Genomic DNA, 14,906 nt, shown 5'->3' with positions numbered 1-14,906 from the left:
TGTGGCTATTCTCCCAGTAAGGAAGTGGAGCTTAGCACCCCACTCCTTATGTGTAGATGGCACACAGTGACTTCCTGACAAAGAGTACAATACAAAAAGTGGGGTGGGGGAGAGTAACTTTACCGGGGGAAAAATGACAAATACTATCTCAGCCATATAATGAGATTAATATAAACAACAATGTCATGTCTAGAGTATGCACTCATGATATGATGAGAACACCACTTTACATCTATGCTCTTCCTCCAAAAATCCCACATCACCCCAATCTAATCGTGAGAAAAATACCAGATAAAACCACATTGAAAGACATTGCATAAAATATATGGCCAGTACTCCTAAAAACTGTGAAAATCCTCAAAGTCAAGGAAAATCTGAGATTCTAAGAGACTGTGTCATTCAAGAAATACCAAAAGAGATACAGTAGGTAAATATAATATGATTTCTTATGGTATCCAGTGATTCTGAAACATAAAAAATACAGAAAAACTAAGGGATTCTGAATAAAATATGGATGTTACTTGTAATCCATTGGTTAGGTTCATTAATCGTGATAAAAGTTCCATACTGGTATAAGACGTTAATAAGAAGGGAAACTAGGCATGTCATAAAGCAATCCTCTGTGCTATATTACAACTTTTCTGTAAAATTACAACTTTTAAAATAAAAGTGAATGGAAAACAACGACAAAAAAAAAAAAATTGGGCCCCAGAGTCAGACTCCTTGAATTTGAATCTTCATTTCTTTATTGGCTATATATGTGATTTATGTTCTAGGTTATAAAACTTCAATTTATTAGGTTATAAAATAGTGATAACAGTGTGTATTAATTTCAGGAATATTAGTTCCTTAAATAGAAAAAATTTCAAATTTTGGCCCACACACACACACACACACACTTCTCACTTACTTGGTTAAATACAAGCACTTCTGTTAGTAACACTCCTGAAAATCATGATTTAGTAAACCATTTCTTTTTCATCTTGTGGCTCCACTATCTTCAACTTGTTCATTTCAAGTGAAGAATGAATAACACATAGTAGTTACTAAAATCTCTATGTGCACTGAAAAAAGACCTCTATAATAGGTATGGGGGTTTATAGAAAATTAGATCTTGATTCTGGTATCTGAGCAGAATGGCTTTGTCCAATGCTATGAAAAAGATCATACGAGAGAGTGAGAAAAAACAGGTGCCTGGCATTCACACAGGGATGAGAATAGTGCCTGTTTTCATTATCCATACCAGAAAAATGCATGGGATTGACTAGAATACTCAGGAAGATCTTGCTGAGGTAGTGTAGAGTCTAGACTGACTAGCAAATCTGAAAAGCAAGACCCAAAAGAACTAAATTGTTTTGAATTAACTACATCAAAGAAAAACTCTGTTATATTTATAGAAATTAAAAAATATAGTACCAAGTAATGTAAAAGCACAATGTCTGATGCTCAATCAAACATTACCAAATATGCAGAGGAGAAAAACACAACTCATAATGAGGAGAAAATCAATTGAAATTGGAGCAGAAGCGAAACAGATGTTATAAGAAGTGAATGCAGATGTTAGAAAAGTTATTAGAACTATATTTTAGAGACTCAGAAAGTTACGTAGAGACAGAAAATTTATACAAAATCAAACTTCTAAAGTGGAAAGTACAACATTTGAGATTAAAAGTACAGATGGGATTAATGACACATTAGGTGTTACAAATGAAAGAGTAATAAACTTGAACACATAGTAATATAAACTGTTCAAAATAAAATAAAGAGAAGAAAAATAATCTTTAAATGTACAGGACATTAATAAGCTATGTATTAGTTTTAAGTGGCTATCTAAATGTACATAATTTTAATATATTCTATATAAAATATATCTATATTATAACATAATATGTAATATTATGTTATAATATATAACGTAACATTGTATATATATACACACATACATATATGACTAAATAATTGTAATCTCTTAAAAGAGCCAGGGCAGAAACAATATTTGTAGAAATGCTGGCTGAAATTTTATAAAGTTGAAGGAAATTATAAATCCACAGGCCAAAGAAGTTCAATGAATTGTTTATAGTACAAGTGTAATAAAGACAGCTGTACAAACACAACATAATAAAATGACTAAACAGTGATACAGACTAAATTATAAAGATAGCCAGGAAGTGGAGGAAGGCAGCATGTTACATACAGAACAGTAAAGATGGGGATTACAGTATATTTCTCATCAGAAACAATGCAAGTGACAAGAAAGTAGAGAAAAAAATCTTTAAAGTGGTAAAATAAAATATGTTCACCCTATGTATCCAGTGAAAATATTTTTCACAAGTAAACATGAAATACTCTTTCATAGATAGAAATGGTTAAAACAAAAGTATCATCAGCGGATGTGCATAACAAGAAATGTTAAAGGTAGCTCCTAAGGCAAAGGAAAATAACACCAGATGAAAATAGAGATCTTCACCAACAGGCAAAAACATGGAATATGGTAAAAATATAGGCAGCTATGTATATGTGTGTGTATGTGCATACATATATATGTGTGTCATCTATAGTTCTTTAGAATAGTTATATCTGTGTTTTTTAAACTATTTGAAAGATCATTGTTTAAACAAACATAATAGCAAAGTCATGGGGATTTGTTAAAGGTGACAACACTGCATAAAATTCAGAAGGGATGAAAATAGAAGTAAAGCATTTTAATATTCTTTTATATAAAGTAGCATAACATCAATTAAAAGTAAATTGTCATAAATTAATGGTATGAATATACATTCTAAATCAACTACTGAAAGAATAAAACAAAGGGTGGTAACTGAGAAACAGCAAAATATATTAAATTGAATTATTAAACATCTGTTAATACAAAAGAAAGCAGAAAATGAAGAAAAATGGAATAAAAAAATGGGAAAAGTTGAAAACAAGTGGCAAGATAAGTGACTCAAACCTCTCTACATCCTAGCTATCAGATTACAGGTAGGTGGTCTAAACTTCCGGTATTAAAGGCAAAAATGGTCATTTTAATTGAAAACATATTAAATTCAACTGTATAACTTATATGCTGTGTGTAAATAAAGTATTTTAAACACAGAGCCACAAATAGGCAAAAAAGTAAAAGGATAGGAAATATATAGTTTACTGATATTAGTTTTTAAGAAAACTAGAGTGGCTATGTTAATATCAGACAAAGTAGAATTCAGGACAAAGAATATTTCTTGGGATAAAGAAGGTCATTTTATACTGATAAAGAAGTCATTTCATCCAAAGGACATAACGTTCATAAATGTTTATGTACCTAATAACAGATCTTCAAAATTCATGAAGCAAAAACTGATGCAAGTGCAAGGAGAAAGAAACAAAACCAAATTATAGCTCAAGAGCTCAATAACCCTACCTTCATAACTGGTAGAACAAGTAAATACAAAATCATTAAGGATATATAAGACTTAACAATATCAAATACTCATATCAATAACCGAACATGCATTCTTTTCAAGAGCACATGAATATTTACTGAAATAGACCATATTCTAGGATACAAAAAAAAAAATGGCTCAATAAATTTAGGAGAATCCAAGTCACACAAAGCGTGTTCTCACACCACAATCACATTAAATTAAAATTAATAATAAAAGTCTCTCTGGAAGATCCTCAGGCACTTTAGAACTATATAACACACTTCTAAATAATCTAGGGATCAAAGAAGAAGAGGGAAATTAGAGCATTTTTTAAACAGAATGACAGAGTCCATTTTAACCCCCTGCCACCTCCACCAGAACAGGTGCTGGTATCCACGGCTGAGAAACCCACAGACGGTTCAAATAACAGGACTGTGCAGACAACCCCCAGTACCAGCTCACAGCCTGGTAGACTTGCTGGGTGGCTAGATACAGAAGAGAGGTAACAATCACTACAGCTCTGCTCTCAGGAAGCCACATCCCTGGGAAAAGGGGGAGAATTCTATATCAAGGGAACACCCTGTGTGACAGAGTAAGAGTAATCTGAACAACAGCCTTCAGCCCTAGATCTTCCCTTTGACAGAACCTACCCAAATGAGAAGGAACCAGAAAACCAACTCTGGTAATATGACAAAACAAGGTTCTTTAACAACCCCAAAATCACACTAGCTCACCAGCAATGGATCCAAACCAAGAAGAAATCCATGATTTACCTGAAAAAGAATTCAGGAGATTAGTTATTAAGCTGATCACGTAGGCAGCAGAGAAAGGTGAAGCTCAATGTAAGGAAATCAAAAAAGGATACAAGACGTGAAGGGAGAAATATTCAGCAAAATAGCATAAATAAAAAACAGTCAAAACTTCAGGAAACAAGAACACAGAAATGCAAAATCCTCTGTAAAGTCTCAGGAATAGAATCGAACAGGTAGAAGAAAGAAATTAAGAGCTCGAAGACAAGGTCTTCAAATTAACTCTATCTGACAGAGACAAATAAAAGAAAATAAGAAAATATGAACAAAGCCTCCAAGAAATCTGGGATTATGTTATATGACCAAACCTAAGAATAATCGGTATTCCTGAGGAAGAAGAGGAATCTAAAAGTTTGGAAAATATATTTGGGGGAATAATTGAGGATAACTTCACCAATCTTACCAGAGACTTAGACATCCAAATACAAGAAGCACAAAGAATACCTGGGAAATTCATCACAGAAAGATCATCACCTAGGGGCATTGTCATCAGGTTATCTAAAGTTAAGACAAAGGAAACAATCCTAAGAGCTGTGAGATAAAAGCACCAGGTAACCTCTAAAGAAAACCTAACAGATTAACAGCAGATTTCTCATTAGAAATCCTTCAAGCTAGAAAGGATTGGGATGCTATCTTTGGCCTCCTCAAACAAAATAATTATCAGTCAAGAATTTTGTATCCAGTGAAACTAAGCTTCATATATGGAGGAAAAATAGTCTTTTTCAGACAAGCAAACGCGGAGAGAATTTACCACTACCGTGCCACCACTACAAGAACTGCTAAAAGGAACTCTAAATCTTGAAACAAAGCCTGGAAACACATGAAAAGAGAACCTCTATAGAGCATAAATCACACAGGACCTATAAAACAAAAATACAATTTAAAAGACAAAAACAAGAAACCAAGGTATACAAACAACAAATAGCAGTATAAACAGAATGGTACCTCACATCTCAATACTAATATTGAATGTAAATGGCCTGAATGTACCACTTAAAATATACAGAATTGCAGAATAGATAAGAATTCACTAATCAAATACTGCTGCCTTTAAGAGACTTACCTAATACATAAGGACTCACATAAACTTAAGGTAAAAGGGTGGAAAAGGACATTTCATGCAAGTGGACACCAAAAGTGAGCAGGAGTAGCTATTGTTGTATCAGACAAAACAAACTTTAAAGCAACAGTATTAAAAAGACAAAGAGGGACATTATATAATGATAAAAGGCCTTGTTCAACAGGAAAATATCACAATCCTAAGCATATATGCTCCTAATACCAGAGGTCCAAATTTATAAAACAATTACTAATAGATCTAAGAAATGAGATAAACAACAACACAGTAATAGTGTGGGACCACAGTACTCCACTAACAGCACTAGACTGGTCATCAAGACAGAAAGTCAACAAAGAAACAGTGGATTTAAACTATACTCTGGAACAAATGGACTTAACAGACATATACAGAACATTCCATCGAAAAACTGCAGAATATACATTCTATTCAATGGTGCATGAAACTTTCTCCAAGATAGACCGTATGATAGGCTGCAAAATGAGCTTCAATAAATGTAAGAAAACTGAATTTTTTCAAGTACTCTCTCAGACCACAGTGTAATAAAACTGGAAATCAACTCTAAAAGGAACCTTCAAAACCATGCCAATACATTGAAATTAAATAACCTTCTCCTAAATGGTCATTGGGTCAAAAATCAAATCAAGATGGAAATTAAAAATTTCTTTGAACTGAACAGCAGTAGTGACACAACCTATCAAAACCTCTGGGTTACAGCAAAGGCGGTGCTAAAAGCAAAGTTCATAGCCCTAAATGGCTACATCAAAAAGACTGAAAGAGCACAAGCAGATAATCTAAGGTCACACGTCAAGAAACTGGAGAAACAAGAACAAACCAAACCCAAACCCAGCAGAAGAAAGGAAACAACCAAGATTAGAGCAGAACCGAATGAAATTGAAACAAACAAACAAACAAACAAAAATACAAAAGATAAATGAAACAAAAAGCTGGTTCTTTGAAAAGATAAACAAAAGTGATAGACCATTAGCAAGATTAACCAAGAAAAAAAGAGAGAAAATCCAAATGATTTCAATAAGAAATGAAACAGGAAATATTACAACTGACACCACAGAAATACAAAACATCATTCAAGGCTACTATGATCACTTTTACGCACATAAACTAGAAAAACTAGAAGAGATGGATAAATTCCTGGAAAGATACAAGTCTTTTAGCTTAAATCAGGAAGAATTAGCTACTTTGAACAGGTCAGTAACAAGCAACGAGATTGAAATGGTAATTAAAAAATTACCAACAAAAAAAGTCCCGGACTAGGTGGATTCACAGCAGAATTCGACCATTCATTCAAATAATTGGTACCAATCCTATCGACATTAATCCACAAGATAGAGAAAGAGGTAACCCTCCCTAAGTCATTCTATGAAGCTAGTATCACCCTAATACCAAAATCAGGAAAGATCATAACCAAAATAGAAAACTACATACCAATATCCCTGATGAACATAGATGCTAAAATCCTTAAGAAAATACTAGCTAACCGAATCCAACAACATGTCAAAAAGATAATCCACCATGATGAAGTGGGTTTCATACCAGAGATTCAGGGATGGCTTAACATATGCAAGTCAGTAAATGTGATACACCACATAAACAGAATTAAAAACAAAAATCACATGATCATCTCAATAGATGCAGGAAAACCATTTAACAAAATCCAGCATCCATTTATGATTAAAACTTGAAGCAAAATTGGCATACAAGGGACATACCTCAATCTATGACAAACCCATAGTCAACAAAATACTGAATGGGGAAAAGTTGAAAGTATTCCCTCTGAGAACTGGAACAAGACAAGGTTGCCCACTCTCACCACTCCTCTTTAACATAGTACTGGATGTCTTAGCCAGAGCAATCAAACAAGAGAAAGAAATAAAGGGCACCCAAATTAGTAAAGAGGAAGCCAAACTGTTTCTATTTGCTGATGATATGATCATCTACCTAGACAACCCTAAAGACTCCTGCAAAAATCTCCTAGAACTGATCAAAGAATCCAGCAAAGTTTCTGGATACAAAATTAATGTACACAAATCAGTACCTCTTCTATATACCAACAGTGACCAAGGTGAGAATCAAATCAAGAACTCAACCCCTTTTACAATAGCTGCAAAAAATTAAATAAATTACTTAGGAATATAACTAAACAAGGAGGTGAAAGACCTTTACAAGGAAAACTAAGAGACAAGACACTGCTGAAAGAAATCATAGACAGCACAAACAAATGGAAATACATCCCATGCTCATTAGAATCAATATTGTGAAAATGACCATCTTGACAAAAGCAATCTACAAATTCAATGCAATTATCAAAATACCACAATCATCCCTCACAGAATTAGAGAAAAACAATTCTAAAATTCATATGGAAAAGAGCCTGAATAGCCAAAGCAAGACTAAGCAAAAAGAACAAATCTGGAGGCATCACATTACCTGATTTCAAACTATACTATAGGGCCATAGTCACCAAAAAACCAAAACAGCATGGCACTGGTATGAAAATAGGCACAAAGACTGATGCAACAGAATAGAGAACCAAAGCAAACAAAACATATCTTAGACAAAGCAAACAAAAACATAAAGTGGGGAAAGGATACCTTATTCAACAAATGGTGCTGGGATAATTGTCTAGCCACATGTAGAAAATGAAACTGGATCCTTATCTCTCACCTTATACAAAAATCAACTCAAGATGGATTAAGGACTTGAATCTAAGACTGAAAATATAAAAATTCTATCAATTAATATTGGAATAACCCGTCTAGACACTGGTTTAGGCAAGGATTTTATGACCAAGAACCCAAGAGCAAATGCAATAAAACAAACATAAATAGCTGGGATTTAATTAAACTAAAGAGCTTTTGCACAGCAAAAGTAGTAGCAGAGTAAACAGACAACCCATAGAGTGGGAAAAATATCTTCATGGTCTATACATCTGACAGAGGGCTAATATCCAGAATCTACAACAAACTCAAACAAATCAACAAGAGAAAAACACACAATCCTATCAAAATTGGGCTAGGCACATAAATGGACAATTCTCAAAAAAAGATACACAAATGGCCAACAAACATATGAAAAAATGTTCAGCATCACTAATGATGAGGGAAATGAAAATCAAAACCACAATGAAATACCACATTACTCCTGTAAGAATGGCCATAATCAAAAAGATAAAAAAAAATATAGAGTTGGCATGGATGCAGTCAACAGGGAACACTTTTACACTGCTGGAGGGAATGTAAGCTGGTACCACCACTACAAAAGACAGTAAAGAGATTCCTTAAAGAGCTAAAGGTAGAACTACCATTTGATCCAGCAATCCCACTACTAGGTATCTACCCAGAGGAAAAGAAGAAGTCATTATATGAAAAAGAAACGTGAACACACATGTTTATAGCAGCACAATTCGCAACTGCAAAAATGTGGAATTAACACAAATACCCATCAATCAATGAGTGGATAAACTGTGGTATATATATATATATATATATATATGAGGATGCATAGGCATAATAATGATACAATGAACTTTGGGGACTCAGGGGGAAAGGTTCAGAAGGGGATGAGGGATAAAAAAACGACAAACAGGGTGCAGTGTATACTTCTCGGGTGATGGGTGCACCAAAATCTCACAATTCACCACTAAAGAACTTACTCATATAACCAAACACCACTTGTTCCTCAATAATCAAGCATCACTTGTTCCTTTTATTTTTTACGGAAATAAAAAATAAAAATTAAATTAAAAGAGCAAACTATAATGATAAATAAGTTTATTTCACATTTTAATTATAATGGCTTTTATTTGTATAGAACTTTAAAATGTCTAAAGTAGGGCTACGTAAAAAAACATATTTTAAATTGAATGAATAATAAAAACACAATATATTAAAATTTGTGGAATGTTCCTGAAGCAGTAACTTAATGGAAAACCTTCTAGCATGGACAATCTACATTTTAAAAAATGGTCTTAAATCAATGACCTCAGTTTTTACCAATTCCCTTGCTAAAGAAAAGCAAATTGAACCCAAAGTAAGTATGAAAAAGAAATAATTAAGACCAGAATTTAATTCACTGATAAAAGAGAAAAAATGAAGAAAAATCCATTAAATAAAAGGCTGATTCTCTGAGAAGGAAAATAATTTAGATTACGTCATGACCAGTTAGATCATGCCCATTTCTGAGGTCTACCCCAAAATGCAAAATTAGTTGAACACTCAAAGATCCATCAATAATTCAACATACTGACAAAATTAAAAAGAAAACATAGATTATCCCAAGTAAATGCAGAAAAGCATTTGATACAATTCAATATCCATTCCTGATAAAATTCTCAGCAAACTAGGAACAACAGAAAACTTCCTCAATCCAAGGAATGGAATTGGTGAATAACCTACAGCTAACATAACACTTAATGGTAAAGACAGATAGTCTTCCCTGAAAAATCAAGAACAGAGGTTTTTCTCTCACCACTTCTATTCTCTCTTTATTGCACTAGCCACTGTGAGAGAGAATGAACTGAAAGTCATACAGCTGGAAAGAAACAAAACTTTTGCATGAACAAAATCATTGTCTATGCAAAAAAAAATTTAAATCTGCAAAAAACTACTAGAACAAGTGAGTTTAGCAAGTTTGTAAGATATGTGATCAATATACAAAATAGATTTCTATAAAATAGCATCAAATGGTTAGAAATTAAAATAAAAAGGTATGACTTAAATAGCATAAAAATGAATATACAGTGATAAATCTCACAAAATATGTACACAACTTTGACATTGAAAACTCTAAGACCCTGCTAAGAGTATTTTTGAAATATCTAAAAAAATGGAAGGATATACCATGTTCAAGAGTGGAAAGACTCAGTATTCCTAAAATGTTAACTCTCCCCAATTTGACCTTTAGATTCAATCCTAGCACTTTTTTTATAGATTTGATAAGCAGATTATAAAGTTCATATAGAAACACAAAAGGCTTAGAATATACAAAGTGAGAGTTCAAGATTTCCTATGAAATTTATCAAAGTAGTGTGAAATTGGCATAAAGACAGACAAGTAAATCAACAAAACATAATAGTGCATACAGAAATAAACTCACACATACGAATAATTTATGTTTTTACAATAGTAGAAAAGCATTTCAGTGGAGAAAGAATAATCTTTTCGATGGATGGTACCAGAACAAATGAAATTAAATTTTAGCATCAAACTTAAAAATCAAAACTTAAAACTTTGCCTTTTGAAGAATATCCTTAGGAGAATGAATTTAACCATGTCAATGCAGTCTTTTTTACACTGCTATTAACTAAAGAAAAATGGATGCTCTTTAAAGATTTTTTTTAAGATTAGGACACAAAAAAGTCAGAAGGGCCAAATCAGGAATATAAGGTGGATATCTAATGACTTCCCAGCAGAACTCCCACAAAGTTGCCTTGTTTGATGAGAAGTGAGCAGGATCATTGTTATGGTGGAGAAAGACTCACTAGTAAAGCTTTCCTGTGTGTTCTTTTGCTACAACTTTGGCTAACTTTTTAAAAACACTTTCATAATAAGCAGATGTTAGAGTTCTCTACCCTTCCAGAGAGTCGACAAGTAAATGCCTTGAGCATCCCAAAATCTTTTGCCAAAACCTTTGCTCTTGCTTGTTTTTTGCTTTGACTGGACCACTTCCACTTTTGGTAACCACTGCTTTGATTGTACTTTGCATTCCAGATCATACTGACAAAGCCATGTTTCTATCTTGATCCTGTTTGTTTAAAATTTATATTGAAAACTGGACTGTCATCTGCAGCTGATTTAGGCACCCAGTGAGTGCAAAGTTTCTTGAACTTTGTTTTTTTCCGCTGGAATTTTGTAATCTGAACCAATTAAAATGTGTATGGTGTTGGGTATTGTTTGCACTGTTGTCAGAACCCATGTTCCCTGCTGGAGGGAATGTAAATTAGTACAGCCACTATGGAGAACAGTTTGGAGGTTCCCCAAAAAATTAAAAATAAAGCTACCACATTATCCAGCAATCCCACTTCTAGGCATATACCCAAAAGAAAGAAAATCAGTATATCAAAGATATCTGCAACATCCATATTTGTTGAAGTGCTATTCACAATACCCAAGATTTGGAAGCAATGTAAGTGTCCATCAACAGACGAATGGATAAAGAAAATGTTCGTATATGCAATGGAGTACTATTCAGCCATAAAAAGAATGTGATCCTAACACTTACAACAACATGGATGGAACTGGAGGTCATTATGTTAAGTGAAAAAAGTCTGACACAGAAAGACAAACTTGCATGTTCTCACATATTTGTGGGAGATAAAATAATTAAACAGTTATACCCATGGAGCTAGAGAGTAGAATGATGGTTACCAGAGGCTGGGAAAGGTGGTGCCAGGAGTTAAGGGACAGTGGGGGTAGTTAATGAGTATAAAAATACAGCACAAATAAGATGTAGTATTTGATAGCACAACAGGGTGATGACAGTCAACAATTATTTGTTGTACATTTAAAAGTAACTACAAGTGGGTGTGAGGGGGCAAAGGGAGGGAGAGCATTAGGACAAACACCTAATGCATGCAGGGCTTAAAACCTAGATGATGGGTTGACGGGTGCAGCAAACCATCATGACACATGCATACCTATGTAACAAACCTGCACGTTCTGCACATGTATCCCATAACTTAAAATGAAATAAAAAAAAGAATAGGAATCTTAGTGTTAATAAAATAAAAGTTAAACACTAAAATAAATAAATAGATAAAAAATAAGTACAAGGTCAGGTGCAGTGACTCACACCTGTAATCCCAGCACTTTGGAAGGCTGATGTGGGAGGATCACTTGTGTCCAGGAGTTCAAGACAAGCCTGGACAACATAGTGAGACTTCATTTTACAAAAAATACAAAAGTTAGCTGGACATGGTGGCCCATACCTGTAGTCACAGCTACTTGGCAGGCTGAAGTGGGAGGATCGTTTGAGCTCAGGAAGTTGAGGCTTCAGTGAGTTGTGTTTGTACTACTGCCCTCCAGCCCAGGAAACACAGCGAGACCTGTTTCAAGAACCATAAAAATAATAAAAATTTAAAAATAAAATAAAATAATTAAAAGACTATACTTGGGCTGTTTGTAACACAAAGAAAGGATAAATGCTCCATTCACCCTGATGTGATTATTAGGCCAATGAATGCCTGTGTTGAAATATCTCATGTATCACATAAATATTTGCACCTACTATGTAACCACAAATTTAAAAAGAGTTTAAGTAAAACTAACTTAATTCTCCAAAGGTTATTTTTGTTACTTTCAGGGCTAGATATATCTCTTAAGCTCCAAAATAAACAGATGGATTTTGAGGAGGATGAAGAACATCTAAGGCATTTAGGACCAGAAAATGATGTCTAAAATCGAATATAGATGCCCTATCCTATTCTATGCTCTCTCTCCCCACATACACATTTGTTTCATTTTATCAAACAAATGCTTTGTAGGACAAACCTTAGGGCAATCGTAGGAGTATGAATTCAGGTCTATAAATTGTTTTTCTGAAAGTCTGTGAAGTGTCTTGAAGCTGAATAATCCTGAGAATCATTCAGAAGATGGAAAATCTTAAATAAGGGCATGGATACTTATTCTTTAAAATGAATGTTAGGAAATAACAGTGGGGAATAAAAGTAATGTAGTGATATGTAAAAATGACATGCAGCCTAACTTAGTCACCAAACCACCCTCCTCGGCCAAGATTCATTAGTCTCCACATCAGTTTTGCTATTGAGTATCTTTATAGAAATGCATGCAATGTAACGGAAATGTACCTGCACCTTATTATACAAGTCGTCTGAATATAAATAATGCAGGAGGCCTGCTCTCTGCAAAAAGATATTGTGTTAGAAAAAGAAAACTGTAAACAGATTTCTAGTGATAGGTATTGTATATGCTCCAGACAGCATCAAGCTTTAATATGTGTGTGAGTGTAAATGTGAATACGTACTCTTTGAGACACACACACACACACACATACACGAACGCGCGCGCACACACACACACTACTTTAATGGCACTGGATTTGTGCTTGCTTGTGTTTTTGTTTTTTGTTTTACTTTTTTCTTTTGTATTCCTCAGTGAATCTCTACAGAATCTGTAATGTGAGTGTTCTTTGTTCATGATATTGTATACAAGGTTCTCCTGAAAATTAATAAGGCTGTCTCCAACTCACAGCCCTATTTGCATACTGCTCCCCTACCAGTTAGCTTTTGATTTTCCTCTGTATCTCTTTATCTTCAGGCTGTAGCTGAATGGTTCCTCTGCCAAATCCCAGATCACCCTTTCATACAGATTTCACATGATATTCTTCTTCAATTCTGGACCTTGTATTTTGGGCGTTTACTGCTGTAAGGCTCTTATGATTATTTTATATTTCCTTTTCCAAAAGATAAAATACGTGTCAAATTAACTTAATAAGGCATTGCTAAAGGGTTAATGAAAACAGAATTCTATAATAATAATCATTAGGATTATAACCAAGAGCTTTCCAGTAAAGTTACAGTGCAACTAACCCTTTAAGATTATAATATTAAGTAAATCTAATTTAATAGAATGTTAAACTGGTGGGTATTCTGGTTTTTTTTTCTTTTCTTTACTACTGGCATTCCCTCTGAGAAGAACTCAGCAAAGGGAAGACTTAGCTGCTCCTTTATGGCCTAATATAATTGAAGTCTTTAATGCATGAACAAAAAGAGTTAGACCTGCTGAGGGTGAGCTTCCAATATTCATTCTCTCTCTTTCTTTCCCTCTCTCTCTCTTCTCAAACCATCTCTTGCTTCCCAAGAAGGCTCTACTGTACATCATTAGTTAATGATGTTTACAAGGCCATTACTTAGTAACTCTTGTTTTTGAGGTTGAGATTAGCAGTACCTTTTAACTCTTGGTTTTGAGGTTGAGATTAGCAGTACCTTTAACGGTGCAACTAACCCTTTAAGATTATAATATTAAGTAAATCTAATTTAATAGAGTGTTAAACTGGTGGGTGTTCTGTTGTTTTTTTTTTTCTTTTCTTTACTACCGGGATTCCCTCTGAGAAGAACTCAGCAAAGGGAAGACTTAGCTGCTCCTTTACGGCCTAATATAATTGAAGTCTTTGATGCATGAACAAAAAGAGTTAGACCTGCTGAGGGTGAGCTTCCAATATTCATTCTCTCTCTCTCTTTCCCTCTCTCTCTCTTCTCAAACCATCTCTTGCTTCCAAGAAGGCTCTACTGTACATCATTAGTTAATGATGTTTACAAGGCCATTACTTAGTAACTCTTGGTTTTGAGGTTGAGATTAGCAGTACCTTTAACCATTACTTAGTAACTCTTGGTTTTGAGGTTGAGATTAGCAGTACCTTTTAATAAAAGGCACATCATTTCCGCTGGAGAGCACATATTCAGCTCTTAGGAATCTCATGGCGCTTGGCCTGTCCCAAGATTCTGAACGTTCCCCCTTCCCTTGAAACCTTATTTTTTCTTTATAATTTCTTTTTTTTATTTTATTTTTTTATTATACTTTAAGTTCTAGGGTACATGTGCATAACGTGCAGGTTTGTTACATATGTATACTTGTGCCATGT

The sequence above is a fragment of the Colobus angolensis genome, unplaced genomic scaffold, assembly GCF_000951035.1.
Source record: "Colobus angolensis palliatus isolate OR3802 unplaced genomic scaffold, Cang.pa_1.0 Scaffold109, whole genome shotgun sequence".
Taxonomy (NCBI): Eukaryota; Metazoa; Chordata; class Mammalia; order Primates; family Cercopithecidae; genus Colobus; species Colobus angolensis.
This window is presented reverse-complemented; position numbering follows the sequence as displayed.